Source organism: Cucurbita maxima, unplaced genomic scaffold, assembly GCF_002738345.1.
Source record: "Cucurbita maxima cultivar Rimu unplaced genomic scaffold, Cmax_1.0 Cma_Scf00015, whole genome shotgun sequence".
NCBI lineage: Eukaryota > Viridiplantae > Streptophyta > Magnoliopsida > Cucurbitales > Cucurbitaceae > Cucurbita > Cucurbita maxima.
The window spans coordinates 599043-617258 of record NW_019272031.1 but is presented as its reverse complement, the minus strand read 5'-3'; the positions used below and the strand labels follow the sequence as shown (position 1 = coordinate 617258).

Genomic DNA, 18216 nt, shown 5'->3' with positions numbered 1-18216 from the left:
CTTTTAAGAGTTATAATTTAGGTTCATTATAATTGGTATCAAAGCTCTAGGTTTTAGATTTTGTAGACTACCTTACGATGTATATAATAGTCTATGATGTAGGCTTGACACGTTCCATGGTCCCAACGTCGATGCTTTGTCACCGTCAGGTATGCCTTGCATAGGATAAGAAAAGAGAAATGTTTTTTAAGGCACCCCTGTAAGGGGGACGGAGACATTGCAACTCTGAGACCGTGGCACAAGCCTTGTGCTACTACATTTTTCATATAAAGGCAGGTCAGAGGCATCACAACTCTAAGATCCCTTGCGCTACTACATTTTTCATATAAAGGTAGGATGGAGGCATCAAAACTTTGAAACCCTTTGTGCTACTACATTTTTCATATAAAGGAAGGACGAAGGCATCGCAACTTTGAGACCATGGCACAAGCCTTGTGCTACTACATTTTTCATATAAAGGCAGGGTGCCCCTGTAAGGCTAACGAAGGCATCGCAACTTTAAGTTAAGTAAAAATTTAGGATCGTTACATGAGCTATCCCGATCATTTTTTACACATTATCCTTATTTTAATAGCATATTTAGTGGGTGTTTGAATAGTTGATAGTTTTTTTATGTTGAGAGTCTATAAATACCTACAAATTATTATATAAAAGGCAGATTTGATTAATGAAATTTAGCTCTCAAATTGAGACTTTCACTCTTATAAGTTTGAGCATCATTTTTGCCATTTCTAAGTTTTATGCAATTCTTGTGGTAGATTGCATCTAAACCATTCAATCAAGCATTGATCAAGTTCGATTGTTGAGTGACTCAATTTAGAACAAGGTTCCAAATATCTTTGATCTTAATTGGTAATCTAATTCTAGCCATTCTCGGTTGATCTGAATTTTGTATGAGAAGGTATTAATTTCATTGATTAAAGGGCTATTGCTTCAACAAAAGCTTAGATCGTTGGGTTGAGGATTAGGGTTGTCTTATCCTCTTTCTTGGATTTCTTCTAAATTTGAAAGCTAGTCCACAATTTTATTCAAACTTTTTTCTACACGTTATAAATAAGATTACCAGCAAGTATGTTAGAAAGATCGAGTACAAAAAATGCACCCAACCTATGTACCCAATTCAATCTGCCATTGAAGGCGCTTGAGCTTGAGGAAGCTTGAATTTATAATTCATGGCAACACGCAAATCGTCACTTCTAATCCATTCCATTGGATTTTTGAATCTCTAAGGAACATTTTCTTAGAAGAGCTCAAAGACCAATATAACCCTTCTCATTAAAAATTCATTTTTGGGTAAGAATTGGGTTCAATTTTCTTTCTATAACCCTTCTCATTAAAAATTGATGATTCCATAAACTTTAGGTGACTAAGATAGACAATGTTCATGAACGAGTCATGGCCTAAGATTGTAAGGATCTAGCTGCTCAAGAAATCTCCTTCTCACGTTATGGGTTGAGTTGCAGACCGGGTAAGAAATCCAAAATTAAGTCCACACACATAGATTTGTCCCTCCAAAATGAATTTTTAAGCTCGAGGGAAGTATAAGGACGAACTTTCGTGAAGAAATCATGGTCTAAAAGTACCTCGATTATTTCAACAAATTAGAAAATCCAGTGGGTTTACTCCATACGCAGAACCATAGTTTTATCTAAATTTGATGAGCTATGACTCGAGCTACATTACACTTAATTGTAAGAAGTTAGTCCTTAGATCTACCTTAAAATTCTATCTTTAAGTTTCATGAAATTGAGGGGAGAAATGCTCAAAACAGAGTTAAGATGATTTATTTTCAAACAACAGCACAATGGTTCATACGTATCTTCTTTCTTTCAAAAGAAGAAGACGATGGCATGGGCGATTCAACAGAACCGGCCACACAAGCCTAAAATCCAGTACTCCTTTATTTTTTTTTTTCTAAATTTTAACACTCTTCCTGACTCCTTCTTTGAAAAGAAAATTTATGGTTCTAGAAACTATCACTCTAAAGAGTTTGTCAAAAAAATTTGGAGTCATTCAAATATTGAAAGCTCGAAAACGGAGGTCCCAAACACCAATGATGAGGTATAAAGTCATCTAGAACTTTTCTTAAGAAATACGTATAGGAATCGTTTGATTTTTAGTATGAACCTTAAGTTTAGCATGGATTAAGGGAAAATGGAAGAAAAATACTAAGAACCTTAAGTTAAGGTCGTGAACGAGAGTTTTTCTTCATAAACAAGTAGCATAAAAAATAGTTTACTAAATCAACACTGTTGTCCATGAAATTTTAAGGCCGAAGATAATATGACATGTTGAGGGCATATATTAAATTTGGTAGTCATTGGATAAAAATAATTGGCAAAACCAAGAAATGATGCAAATGACCAAAATGCCCCCATGACTGTTTCCTTCTGTTCAAGACCTAAATGACCTCCAAATGACATGAAATTTTGTAATCGACCTTGTTTCATGATGATTAAAGATTATGTAAAGTTTAAAAATAGTTAGAACATGTTTAGAGGCTAAATCAAGACTTATAGATAAAATGACTAAAACGCCTTTAGGTTACCTTTAGATATTTCAAAGTTCACATCCCCTCTAAATAACTTAAGACATTAATAAAGGTTAATGCAGGAAGACATAAAGATCTATATATTGGAGTTTAAGTTACTTAGATCAAAGTTAAGGCTTAAAAGGAAATAATCCTTGTGACTGTGACTCTAATCATGATCGGTTAGTATGGTGAGTTCTTAATTTATGAGACTTTTGTAGGCCATAAGAAAGTATTTTATGACTTAAGCCTCGAGAATTAAGAACCTAAGAACTCATGAAACTAATGGAATGTTCTAAGGACAAGAATAAAGGAAAAGACCAGTGTAAGGTGTATTTGAATTAAGAAAAGAAGAATGCTGGGTACCACTCAAGAATAAAGGACCTAAGTCCTTACGTCCTATGGTACAATATGTTCATGACTCATACTACATCACTTGAAACGTAACAAATTTTGGATGTAGGTTTGCAGACTGCAGTGCTTGGAAGGTAAAAAGTATTGGATGTAGGTTTCAGACTAAATCGCTTACGATGTATGAAACCTTGGGTGTAGGTATTCAGACTAGGTGCTTAGAACATATGAAGCCTTCTGCGTAGGTATTCAGACTACACTGCTTAGAACGTATGAAGCCTCTGGTATAAGTCTACATACTACATCACTTGAAACGTAAAAAGCGTTGGATGCAGGTTTCAGACTATATCGCTTTGATTGTGAGACGCCTTAGGTGTAGGTTTTAGGTTGTATCGCAGGTAATGCATAAAGTCATGGAGGCAGGTTCAGACTATGTCGCTTGGAACACAAGAAACCTTGGACGTAAGAACAAACGGTGTCTCTTAGAACGAATGAAGCCTTAGACATAGATTGTCGTGTTCTTTACTCATATCGTAAATATTAGAGGAAATGTCTTATGCAATAAAAGAAGAACTAAGGAAAGAACTTAGAACCAGACTAAGCACAAGACAAGAATAAAAATTAGAATACAGATCAAGACCCAAGTTTTTTGGAATTAGAACCATGAACCTTAGCACTAAAGTTTTTAGATCAAAATATAGGTTAAGACCTCATATCCCAGCGCTAAGGTTCTTAGGGTAGATCATGAAAAGAACTTAGAAAGCTATGATAGAACTTAAAGAGCCTAAGTTCTAATGACAAGAACCAAAATCTAATCCTAATATCTTTTAGAAGAGACACAACTCATCAAATCCAACTACCAAATTCAAAATGAAAATAAACTCAATTCCATCCTTTGCCCAACAAATCCAACTACCAAATTCAAAAGGGAAATAAACTCAATCCCATCGGTTGCCCAACAAATCTAACTACCAAATTCAAAATGGAAATAAACTCAATTTCATCAGTTGCCCACTAAATTTGGTCTGACATTAAAGGAAGAAGGTTGAAGCTCGAACATTAAATCTGAGCCTACACGCAAATTTGTCAAGAGAAATATTTGAGCCCTTTTGATGAAGAAATCAAGAGGTAATACGTCTTAGATCAGGTTGCCTAAAGAAACAAAATTTTTCTTATAAGACCACAAATATTTGTAAGGTTTGTGTGTAATAAATCTATGATCTTTAAAAAATAATAGTATCTTATTTGTTTCTTATAGATCTCTAAATTTTAAAAATGATTTATGTCTTTGTTTTTAGCTTTGTATTTGATAGAGTTTCATGATTTAAATATGATATATGGGTGTATAACTCGAGCTACCATAAAAGTTATTCTCCAATGTCAGGTTGAGCACACATTTTGAATATATGTAAATAAAATATAGATTGTCAAGATATAGATATGATATCTATCAGCCATTATATCATATTTTGCATTACTACCTACAATTTCATGTTTGTACCTCAATTAGGAAAGGAGAATTAATAAGAGAAGATAAACATGAACAAGGTTTAGAAAAAAGTTTAGGGCATTTTTGAGAATTAAACTCAGGACCTTTCACACCCTAAGCAAGAATCATACCACTAGTCCAAATAACCCCTTGTGATAATTTTTTTTATGGAATATATTATTATTTCATTCCTTTATTTGATTTGGATATTAATGAAATCCATGTGCAAGTATTATAATCTTATCTTTTAGTTTTGAACTGATGTAACTAAAATTATTTATACAAATAGGTGTAATAACCATTATAGAATGTTAAGATTTGGATAGACAATTTCAATTGATTAAAATCTGTATGTTGGAATCTTTTTTTTTTTAGGTTGGGTAGAAATATATGAAGAAAGTGGATGATTAAATATTGCATACTAAATTTGTGAAAACTATTGGGTACTAATTTATGTTATCCAATCGCGAAAAAATTATGTTTTTTATAAAAATAAATCTCATTCGGTCACTTATAACAGTAAGGATAAGATCAGATATTTATTCATATAGTTCCTATTTATTAAATGCATTATTTCATCAATAAAAATGGGTAGAGTAGCTTCTAGGAAAAAAGTAATTAAAGTAAATGCAAAACCGTTGATGTTATTTCCAAGTTAGCATGGAGTCTGATAGTAGTTGATATAGTGTCTGCAAAGCTTCCATTTTCCTTTCAACTCTATGGAACCATTGAATTAGGCATGAGGTTGGTTAGAGATGTATCACTTGATAGTTTGTTTGATTGCCCTACTCAATGACTCTGGCGTTGATCATGCACGTTACCATTGATTTCCATGATAGCATGTAGAAGGTCGTGGGTTCGACTCCCACTATGATTGGCTAAAATGTTAAACCTTCATTTGGAGAACACATATCCTCACTAAAGTCTCTAATTAATTCTAAAACAAAACTTGTAAATCATCTGATATTGTGATGTAGTTGGTTATCATGTTAGTCGGAAAAATGACAAAACCTAACCAAAACACGAAAAGAAATTGTGCTTGCTCCCACCCACGACCCCAAACAAATCCTTAGCCTAAACCTGCAACACACATCCACATTTCATTATGTTACGAGATGTGACTATTTTAATAGAAAAGTACAACCGACAATAATTGGAGCAGTTTAGAGGAACGGGAGCGAACATACTCTCAGGTTAGGAAAAACGTCGTCTAAGCCCTACAAAGTAAGTGGCGTATACAAGTTAGGAAAATGTCGGCTAGGACCAACGAAGTAAGTGGCAATTTTGTGTTGTATGATGACACATGCTCGTGCTGCCGGGAGCGAACATACTCTCAGGTTAGGAAAAATGTCGGCTAGGACCAATGAAGTAAGTGGCAATTTTGTGTTGTATGATGACACATAATTTTGTGTTGTATGATGACACATACTCGTGCTGCTATATGCTAACTGATATGAGATGATATGTGATTGTTATGTTGTATTGAGTGAATTGATATGTTTGTGATATGATATATGATATGATATGTTGAAGGCATGACTTGTAATATGATATATGATATGATATGATATGATATGCGCATGATGAGAATTGTTAGGTCTGGAAGCATGAAAACGTTATGATATGGCATAGGTGTCTAATATGAATGATATGATATGATTGACATGTAAAACGACAAACTAGCATGAAATACAACCTTTATATGATATGTTAAGATATGATATTTTGAAAGCATGACTCGTGATATGTTGTGTGACTGTTATGATATATGATATGATATGATATGTGCATGATGAGAATTGTTATGTTTGGAAGCAAGAAAACATTATGATATGGCATATGTGTCTAATATGAATGATATCATATGATTGACATGCATAACGACTAACTAGCCTGAAATACAACCCTTATATGATATGTTAAGATATGATATGTTGAAGGAATGATATGATATGATTGACATGCAAAATGCGAACTATATGTCTAATTTGAAAAGTTAGGATATGACATATGTGTATAATAATATCTCTGATATGAACGATATGATATGACATGGTATATGCGTCCGTACTCTTCATAATGGAAAAATATCTCGATTTCGACCTAATAGAGCACAAAGAAAACTCGGAGTAGGAGTAAAAACAAATATAAAATTAGAAATTCAAATCCCTATTTTTTTTTTTTTAAATTTTAGAATTGATTGAATAGTCTTTACATCTTTGAATGCTTTCATTATTTTCAATAGTACGTCAAGCTCTTTAATCTTAATATTGGCCGCTAAAAATTTGACTACTTACTAACAACTATACAACTTGAAAAAATGATGTTTGTACCCTTTCAATTGAAGCAAATTAGATAATTGAAAGACATTATGGATTTGAGAGTTCTTTATCGGAAAAGGATAATAAAAAGTTAAAAGCATATACTGGCATTATTATGTAGCTTCCTCTTTGCTTGTCTAGGGGTATGGATGATGAGAGTATTGAAAAAACTTGGTCTCATTATGTAGCTTCCTCTTTGCTTGTCTAGGGGTATGGATGATGAGAGTATTGAAAAAACTTGGTCTCCTAGGCCAACTACGAGACCCTAAATCAGTCATATTTACAAAGGATTCATGGTCTAAAAAATTTATGAACCCATGACCTTCTAATTGGAAGTCAAACACGCTAATCCACTGTGCTATGCAGCCATTTTTTAAATTTTATGCATATAATTTAATATAAATATATATTTTTATACTTTTGCGTTTGAATTCCTACTTATCATATGGTGATGGAAAGTATGTGGACCTGATGCATAACGGTGTGTTTACCATCTGTCTTTTAAGTCATTAATTTCCTATCGAGAAGCGGTATACTTGTCTAAGCTTGAAAACATACCTTCACTTCCACGCATATGGTGTGAACAACTAAAATCTAAGAACCAAGCATCACTTCTTTTTGTTGCATGTCTTTCTATATGAGCCATTAACAACATTTCATCCTCTTCTTCTACCTCTGCATAATTCAATTCCTTATTCTTCTTTGGATATTCATATTGAAAATGACCTAAGTCATGACACCTATAACATTCAAATAGTTTCTTTGTTGAAAGTTGATCTTCCTCTTCTGCGTCCTCTGCCCACGTAAGTTCCTCTTCCTCTGTTACTTATTTCCGTTTGACATTAAACTTTTAGAACTTGCTCCTCTCCATTAATGCTAGATCTTAGAAAATTTTGTTCATGCACCACCAATGAACTTTTTAATTCATCAATAGACATGTTATCAGTATCTTTAGATTCCTCAATTGATACTACAACATAAGTAAATTTTTTAGTCAGGGTATGCATAATTTTTTCTACAATCTTCTTGTCAAGCATATCTTTTCCATTGCTTCTCATCTTGTTGAAGATTATCATCACTCTTGTAAAATAATCTGTGATACTTTCATCTTTCTCATCTCTAGGATCTCAAATTCTCTCCTTAATGCATTAGAAAGAAATTTCTTCACTCGTATATATGTAGCGCATTCTCCCTAATTTGAATTCGAACACTTCGAACTCACTCGTCACACTGTTCTATGGTTTAGTCTGATATGAGCTAGCAGAGAGACATAATAGACCTATAGATCATGGGCTCCAACGTTCCAAGATTAACCGGTTAAACTCATTACTATAGATATATTTCTGTCCATTTGATATAACCATGATTAGTAAGTCGATCCTTCATAGGTTGTTCGTAACTAGAGCTGGGTCAATTTACCTTTTACCCCTGAAGTTACTTCTTGTTTCTTATGTCTCACTGATCCTCTAATGAACAATTGGTTTGTGGTCCAACCAGTAAATTGGATCCCTCTCAGGCCAATGAGAGGGTGGGGCCCCTTGTTCAAGACCTGGCAGAAAAAACACCCGAATCGCCTCTTCCATCTTCTTCTTCGATTCAGCTTGCTATCTCTTCCATTTTCGATCAATTACAACCTAAAATGGACTCTAATGAATCCATAAAGATTACAGACCTTTCTTCATTCATTAAAGCCCATACACATTAGGCTTATTACAATAATTGTATCAAATAGAAGCATAAAAAAATGTCAAAACCAAAAGCATCCACTTTAGCAACCACAAAATTTCATTCATGAAATGGTACCCATCATGATCAAATTAATGTAAATAAAGTGCCTAAAACTTTCTCTGATATCAATTGATGATGTTAATATAACACATGTCGAAATAATTTGATTCTTAGGCACTTTTAGAACATCAATTATAGTAAATAACTAGCATGTTCATAAGTACTAAAACTTAATGAGTTTGAATATTAACCTTTTGTAGTTCAAATTCCTTTTTCCTCACGAACCGGTTTCAAACCACCACTAGTGTCTTCTCCACTATCCTTTGGCCTTAGAACGAGATTGTGGAATCCGGTGAGTGACTAAACTTGGGAGGGATATTGTATATATGAAGAGAGTGTTTGTGAGAGATTTTTCTCAAGGTTTTTCACCAAGAAGAAGATCTTTCATGTATTATGATCACTCTATTTATAGAGTCATGTTTGCATGTTCATGCAAATTTGAGATCACCAAATTTTGACACTCAAAATTCCATTCAAATGTTTGGGATTATTTGGCAAGCATGCATGCTTGAGTTAACCAAATTTTGACACTCAAAATTCCACTCAAATTTGTGGGGTTTATTGGGCAAGCATGCAAGTTTGGTTAAACCAAATTTTGACATCTCAAAATTCCACTAACATGGATTTTTCCATTAATGAAGTCAACATTTTGACTTTCTTCATTTTGATTAAACAATCAATTTGAATTATTAATTTTAAATTAAAGTAATATTAAATGATTAATTAAACTATTTCATTAATATTTAATATTAATTCAAATGTTAATCCCAATTAATTTCGACACATATTTGATTAAGATATTTAAATCTTATTTAAATATCTCAAATTCTCTCTTTTTGTTTAATTCGTAAATAAAACAAAAATGGAGTTAAATATATCGTATATATGTTGCACATTCTCCCTAATTTGAATTCGAACACTTCGAACTCACTCGTCACACTATTCTATGGTTTAGTTCGATATGAGCTAGCAGAGGGACGTAATAGACCTATAGATCATGGGCTCCAACGATCCAAGATTAACCGGTTAAACTCATTAACCTTGTTAACCAACATTTGTTAACTACTAGGACATTCCACTATAGCCTAGTAGTTGCACTCCCCTCACTATAGATATATTTCTGTTCATTTGAAATAACCATGATTAGTAAGTTGATCCTTCACACGTTGTTTGTAACTAGAGCTGGGTCAATTTACCGTTTTACCCCTAAAGTTACTTATTGTTTCTTATGTCTCACTGATCCTCTAATGAACAATTGGTTTGTGGTCCAACCAGTAAACTGGATCCCTCTCAGGCCAATGAGAGGGTGGGGCCCCTTGTTCAAGACCTGGAGTCAGTACTTAAGGGAACTACCTCTCTTCTATCCCTAAAAGTGGGTAGGAGTGAATCCTCTCTTGCACCCCACGTCCCCAGCCATTTACCCAGTCTTACCCGTGAAATGGGAGGCCTATTGAGTCTGCGAACTTGAGCCACTCTCACCCATGCAAATCTAAGGATAATTCCGAATAAACAGGAGTTCATGGTTAGCTCAGGATTAAGATCGAGTTACCTAGGTCATCGAATGAAAAGAAAATCAGTCTCAACAGTAAACGACATTATAAAGTGAGAGTGATTTTCTTCATGGTCCGATCTTATGCAATACTCATTGCATAAGACACCCCCACTCACATGTCTCCACATGTATAATTTTAGTGATCACATTGTTTATATCATATACAAAAGTGGGTCGCATCCATAGTGTTCCCAGAATATGGTACTCAGCCTTATCCTTATAATATAGATCATTTTGACTATATACTTGAACTTGATCAACTCTTATGTCTTTACATATAGTTCAAGTAATGATACTATAGCCAGAGTGTTCTTAGTTTATTGGATTTAGATTAATGATCGTAAAGTTCACTTTATTCAATAACAATCTTTAATGAATAGACAACAACAATAACTTTATTAAAAATAGAATATGATTTTGTTTACAAACTATGAGTTTTAGGACATAAAACCCAACATCTTTGTACCCTTACTTCCCTCGTAATGAGGGCCGAAGAGTGGGCCGCCTTTCTACTCAAAGCGTCTGCGACCACATTTGCTTTTCTAGGGTGGGACTGGATATCTACATCGTAGTCCTTCACCAATTCTAACCATCTTCTCTGTCTCATATTTGACTCTTTCTGGATGAAGAAATATTTAAAATCTTGTGGTCGGTTAAACTTTGAATTTTCTCTCCATACAGGTAGTGGCACCAAATTTTCGGCGTGAACACTACAGCGGCCAACTCTAGGTCGTGGGTAGGGTAATTATCTTCGTATTCTTTTAGTTGACAGGAGGCGTATGCAACAACTTTACCGTGTTGCATTAACACACATCCTAGTCCATTCTTTAAAGGCGTCACTATAGATTACGTACTCTTCTGAGATCTTGGGGACCGTGAGTACCGGGATGGTTACAAATCTCTCTTTTAGGTTTTGGAAGCTTGTCTAACAAGCATCATTTCATATAAATGGTACCTCTTTTCTTGTTAGTTGTGTCAAAGGTGAGGCTATTCTAGCGAAGTCCTACACGAATCTTCGACAGTATCTCGCTAGTCCCAAGAAACTCTGTACTAATGTTACTGAAGTTGGGCGTTCCTACTTCGTGACCGCTTTGACCTTAGTAGGATCTACGGATACTCCGTCCTTTGTCACCACGTATCCTAGGAAAGAGACTTATTGTAACCAAAATTCACACTTTGAGAACTTTGCATACAACTTGTTCTCTCTTAGGGTGGCTAGGACTTTTCAGAGGTGTTCCTGGTGTTCCAAGTCTGTTTTCGAGTACACTAGGATTGTTATTTTTCGACAATCGTCAAGGATAATTAGCAAGGGAAATCCTTTTCACAATTGGTGTGAGAGGAAATCGTTTGACGAGAAGAGAGAGGAAAGTTGTTGGAAGAAAATAAAAATGCGAAAAAATAACCGAGAGAGAATTGTAATTTTGACTTTGCTTAAAATGAGGTAATATTTGCTTCTAAACCGATTCACCTATTTAAATAATTAACTATCCTAACAATGGCCTGAGAGTGGCCAACTAAATCTGTGCCATTTCCTTCAAAATGGTCACCTACAAAATTGGTAATCCCTTCAACGTGTTTGTCAAACGGTCAAAGGAAGATATTTAATCAACTAATTAAAACGTGTAAATCTAAATAAGGAAACCTCAGGCTTTTATCTAACAATCTCCTCCTAAAACCTGTGGTATATCTACCTTATTATTTGAACTCCGATAGTAGCTTTGTTGTCCACATAAATCATTGGTGGATCGCTTTCTCTTTCTATGAGTTCTTCCATCAGGCGCGAAAGCAAGAACCCCTATGCTACTGCAGATCACGGGGCTAGCCAATAGCATCACCACTCTCATTGGGAGCATCAGCGAGACAAAAATCGTGAAGAAGATGCTGCAGGTCGTCCCCAATCACCTCGAGCAAGTCGCGATTTTAATCGAGACACGCCGCCCGAGAGGAAGTAAATCATCCCGCTGGTGCTCTTACGATCATCAACGTCACCGGCCATGTCACTATCACTATAGCCAAACAGCTTAAGCTTCTCATTTCCTCTCCCTGCGCAGTATCTTACACCCCAGCCTCTGATTCTGGCTATATAGCGCAGATGCGCTTGACAGCCACTAGATGCTTCTCCCTAGGTGCTTCCATAAACCTACTCACGTATCCAACGGAATAAGCAAGATCAGGGTGAGTGTTTACTAGATAGCGCAGACTCCCGACAATGCTGTAATTGTGGAGTCGACTGCCGTCATAGTGCCATCCTTCCTCAGCTGGAGTCGGGCCTCCATTGGCGTCCTTGTAGGGTTACTGTCTGCTAGCCCAGCAGTATCCAACAACTTCTTTGCGTATGCACTTTGACAGATGATGATGCCGGCAGTACTTTGTTGCACTTCGATGCCGAGGTAGTAGCTGAGTACGCCGAGATCGCTCATCTTGAAGTTCATTGACATCTCCCTCTTAAATCTTCCGAGGACTTCCATGTCGCCTCTAGTGATTATGAGGTTGTCGACATACACTCCCACGATCAGTCGCTGCTCGCCGTGGCCATGCGTGTACATGCCATGCTCAGAGGTACAACGCTTAAACTTCAGTGATAGTAGGGTATTGTCGAGCTTCGCGTTCCAGACTCGTGGTGCTTGCTGAAGCCCGTAGAGTGTGTGCAGGCGTAATACCTTACCCGGGTTGTAGTTGTCCAGGAAGCCAGGTTGTTGTCGAACGCAGATGGTCTCCTTCAGCTCTTCATTAAGGAAAGCGGACTTCACGTCCATATGGTGGACCTCCCAAAAGCAATGTGCCGCAATTGCCAGCAAAAGGCGGATGGATTCTAACCTCCTCCAGACTCCACGTCTTGTTCTCAGTGATGGATGTCATCTCCTCCTGCATTGCCTTCAGCCAGCATGGGTAACTTTCTACTTTGGCGAAGGTGTTCGATTCATCTGCACTGATGGCATGTAGTTTGGCCACTTCTTCGAGCTCACGTGCTACTAGTCCAGGTGGTTCACCTCCTCCCACTAGGTTGTCCATCCCTCCGGTACCTAGCCACCAAATCATCATCGTGATCAGCGTTCAGCGTCGAATCCGCAATCTGTGGTGTTGCGAATTCCACTAGTTTAAGGGGTGCATCTGCTGGCGGCGGTGACGGTTTCTGATGCTGGGCTCCTCCTTCTTCCGGCTCGGTGATGAGGTACTCCACCGTGAATTGATTTGGGTTGTGGTCTGCCTCGATCACGTTGTTCCATTGCCAGAAGGTGCTTTCGTCGAAGATGACGTTGCGAGACATATGAGCTCGCCCCCTATAGGATCATAGAGTCTGTACGCCTTGCTCCCGGGTTCATAGCTGATGAAGACGACCTTTAGCCCCCTAGGATCGAGCTGCTGATGAAGACGACCTTCAGCCCCCTAGGATTGAGCTTGGCAAGGTTGGGATGTGCTACCTTCATGTATGCGATGCAGCTGAACACTCGGAAGTGATGTACAGCTGGCTTTTTGTTGTACCAGGCCTCATATGGCGTCTTTCTGTTGAGGCTTCGGGTTGGCGATCCCAGGCATCCCGACCGTTAGTTGTCATTGTATACCGAACTCATCACAGTACTTACCGAAACTTTTTGAGGTGAATTCTCCGCCTCGGTCTGTGCGCAGCAACTTATATATAGGGTAGGGGGGCGGATGTAGCCAAGTGGATCAAGGCAGTGGATTGTGAATCCACCATGCGCGGGTTCAATTCCCGTCGTTCGCCCATATAAATATATATATAACTGATATAAATATATGTATAACTGATATAAATATATGTATAATGATAAGTTAAATAAATTTCCCTTTTTTTTTTTTGTTTGTAAAGTAAAGACGAAGAAAAAAAATTTAGATCCGGCTCTACCCAAATTTTTCTGGTTTACCCCCCGGTGCTCATCTTCAGTTGAATTGCTCCCCAGCTTATGCCGCCTTTGCTACGCCCAGCTGGAGCTCTTCCTTGGATTTGGAATCGAAATTGGGGACGTATACACTTTTTACCATGAAGAGAGTTGGCTCGTCCTTCTCGGATTGAGCCACATGACCTCCCCTTCCCACAGCCTTTGTAGCTGAAGGGCACTCGCTGCACACCAACCTGATGGATTTTAATTCCCTCCCAGGTCGATTGCACGGTGCGCTTGGTGGAGAGAGGAGAGAGACGCCAACATCTCTGGGAGCACAGAACGCGGAGACATAACCCTTGTGTGCGTCTGTAGGTTGACGCGCATCAACATGGCCCACTCGAACTTGAGACCTGTGTGTTGTTAAGTCAACGCTCTAACCACTCAAGCTATTCAACTTGACAGTTGATAAGGTTGACTCTTTCGTAATGATATACCACCGATGGAGAAAAATAACAGAGAGAATTGCAATTTTGACTTTGCTTAAAATGAAGTAATATTTTCTTCTCAAACGATTCACCTATTTAAATAATTAATTATCCTAAAAATGGCCGAAGAGAGGCCAACTAAATCTGTGTCATTTCTTTCAAAATGGCCACCTACAAAATTGGTAATCCCTTCCACGTGTTTGTCACATGGTCGAAGGGAGATATTTAATCAACTAATTAAAACATGTAAATCTAAATAAGGAAACCTCAGGCTAATTAAAACATGCAAATCTAAATAAGGAAACCTCATGCTTTTATCTAACAAGGATGTCATCAATGAGCACGATCACAAAAGTGTCTAGACAGTCCTTGAACACTCGGTTCATTAACTCCGTTAACACAGCTGGAGCATTGGTGAGGCTAAATGACATACCACGAACTTATAGCGATCATACCTTGTCTTAAATGCTGTCTTTGATGCGTCTTTTTCTTTACTCTTTATTTAATGATAACCTGACCGCAGATCTATCTTAGAAAATATCATTGCTTCTCTTAGTGATCGAATAAGTCTTCTATTCTAGGCAGAGAGTATTTGTTCTTTATGGTTCTCTTATTTAACTCTCTGTAATCGATGCACAAACGCATCGATCCATCTTTCTTCTAAACAAACGACACTAACGCACCCCAGGGGAATATACTAGGTCGAATGAACCCTTTATCCCGTAAGTCTTGTAATTGCGCCTTGAGTTCTTTCAACTCTTCTAGCGCCATGCGATAGGGTGCTTTAGAAATAGGCCTAGTTCCCGGCTCGAGTTCGATGATGAATTCGACCGCTCGGGAAGGGGGTATTCTAGGTAGATCATCCGGATACACATTTGGGAACTCGTTTACGATGGACACGTTTTCTAGGGTCTTTTCTTTTCCTCTTACGTCTACGACACATGCTAATATAGTCCAACCGTCTTGTTGGACTAATCTCTTTGCTTTCATCATCGAGACTACCTTTGGGGTAGTCCCGGTATTTGTGCCTTTAAATTTAAAGCTAGGTCCCACCGATGGTGAGAATATCACTTTTTTTTTTTTTTTGCGACATTCTATAATAGCATGGTTTGCAGCTAGTCAATCCATGCGTAGTACTATGTCGAAGTTGGTCATCTTTACTACTATTAGGACTACGCTTAGAGTTTGGACGACTATTATTGCTTGGTCATTCTTTACTCTATCCTTAGTTACTACGTCTACCCTCTCAAGGCTGCTTACCGACCATACATACAATAAGGGTTCTAATTCAAACCCTGTCTCTGATCCCTCTCAAGGTGGGCTCTCTTCAGCCTCACCTCATCCTCTATCTCTAATAGGAGGTCGTCCCCTTCCTCGTCTTACTCTTTCGCATGGTCTAGGCAGCATGGTTCTAGAAACCAAGATAGCATCTCTTAAGTCTAAGGCTTATTACCTATGAAATTATGCTATGCATCACATCTACTAAGTTCACATCATATTGCAAACAAAATCACTCAGCATGCAACACATCACATCATGCTCTTAAATAAATATGTGAAATATCACAACAATTTCAGTAACATTAACATAAAAATGTATGCGAGTTTGAAAACGTTTCTCTTTTCTTATCTTGTGCAAGGCGTACCTGACGATGACGGGGCATCGACGTTGGGACCATGGAACGTGTCAAGCCTACATTATAGGCTAGTCTACAGAATCTAAAACCTAGAGATTTGATACCAACTGTAACGACCCTGAATTTTCACATATCTAGAGTTGCCACTAACGTCTCATGCTCATCTATAAAGCGGAAATATAACTCTTACATGAACATCATTTATAATGTAAACTTCAAAAAATGTTTAGGCAACTTCTTTTCTAAAAAATAAAGCCATGGTCTTACGTGTTTAAATACAAAATACTAAAATTTAGAGAAAATAAAAACAAATACAAAATAATTTAAAACAATGGAATGCAAAACAACATATTCTAACTTAAAACTAAGAATTTAAATATGAGTCTACCCTATGCACGTGCCACAATCTCTGCTCACGATGCTGCCATCCTCCGTACAAGTGCGTCTTGCCTTTACCTGAAAAATGATGTGGCACACAGCCTGAGTATTTCAAAGAATACTAAGTAAGTGGCCCCACTATAGGGGTCATGTAAATGCAAACACATGCAATCATGACTTAGGGACCTATCTCTAATCATCTTAGTGGTGGCCTCCAGTCTCGAACAAATTGAATGTGTAGTACTTCCCTACCCACGACTAACACGTGCTAGTGTGAATCCCCAGGGCGCTCGCACACCCCCTGAACCCTCTGGTCAAGCTAATCTGTAGCGACGTCCGGAGTTCAGCGGAACCCCATAGTGTCATGCGCCTCATGAACACCCTCATTTGTGTACATTCGCACTTGTGCGCATTCGCGCTCATCATACGGTGCGTGTTTGCACTCATCATCTCTAGGGGAAGTAGCCCTATGCTTATGAACATACAATATGCATGAGGTCTCTCTTAATCCATCATAATGTCTCTTCTGACACAACCCTCTAGTCTTATCTCTTTGTTACTCTAGGTAACACATACTCGTGGATATTTATATTAATATCATTTTCACGCTCTTAGGGTTGTGTCCTATGTAGATCTAACGACATGATGCAATATGACACTCATCATCATATAGCATGCTCAATATGAAAAACATCATCATATTAAGGTAAACGTCACGCAATCATCATACTCATTATATTGCCACAAAGTGCATCAAACATATCAAGTACGACATTCATCAAAATATATATCTACTGAGCACATCATCAAGTATTGTAACCCACACATCATCATAACTTATACATCATCATAACTTATACATCATCATAACTCATATATCGCATCGTATGACATAGTTCATACATCATCGTATCTCATACAATTTTTAGTCTATCCTATAGTAAGGCCACTTACCTAGTTGGCCTTAGCTGAAGTATTCCCTAATTTAATTAACGTAAGCTCCTGTTCCTCAAGGGCTGCTCCAAAGGTTGCTAAAGTTCACTTCATATCGAACCGTTCGTCACCTTTCGTTAGTATTTCACATTTTAATTAATAATCCAACTAACAATGTGAAATACAACTCTAAAATGGTCTCAGTAAAAATCGAAGTCCACTTTTTCATTGTTTCTAAATTTTGGTTGGATAGTAAAATTTAAATTGAAAATATGTCAATATTATTTCATGTTGCTTTAATCATTCAATCCAACTATAGTTTGTTATAATATTATATTCTCTTGGTACTTGTAATAATAATTTCTCACATCTTCCATTTTCCTTCTCTATGTTGTATCACTTTGTTTCTCTTCTCTCCGTTTTCTTTTTCTTTCATATAAATGACTATGCAATTATAAAATCATATTCAATCATTTCTATCTTCTTCTCCTTCCTAGTATGACTATCAATTAACAGAAGCTATTTTCAATCTATTTTGTTTTCTTCTCTTTCCTAAAATCTACTATCCTTAACCAAAGTCATTTTCCATCTATTCTGTTTTCTTCTCTTTCCCAAATGATTGTCTAATTAGAGAAGTCATTTTCAATCTATTTTAATTTTTTAAAAATGCTTATGCATCAATCAATTGTGATTTTCTTCCCTTTCCTAAAAATGATGATCCAATTTAAATGCAATTGGCAGCCATTTTCAATCAATTTTGATTTTCAATCAGATATCTAAAAATCTAAATAATTGAAAAAGAGATCTAAAATAACTTTTCTATCTCTGGCAAAAGATAAAAAAAAAAAAAAAAAAAAAAAAAAAAAAAAAAAAAAAAAAAAAAAAAAAAAAAAAAAAAAAAAAAAAAAAAA

General features: G+C 36.8%; 1 long non-coding RNA gene across 1 annotated transcript in view; it reads left to right on the top strand.

Moving 5' to 3' along the window:
• The first annotated feature begins 624 nt into the window (after nucleotides 1-624).
• The window catches only part of LOC111490551, a 22878-nt gene continuing 5286 nt past the window's right edge, over nucleotides 625-18216 (top strand). Inside the window, exons 1-2 of the long non-coding RNA XR_002719589.1 lie at nucleotides 625-707; nucleotides 10083-10087. This is a non-coding gene — a long non-coding RNA (uncharacterized LOC111490551). The remainder of the gene's footprint in view (nucleotides 708-10082; nucleotides 10088-18216) is intronic.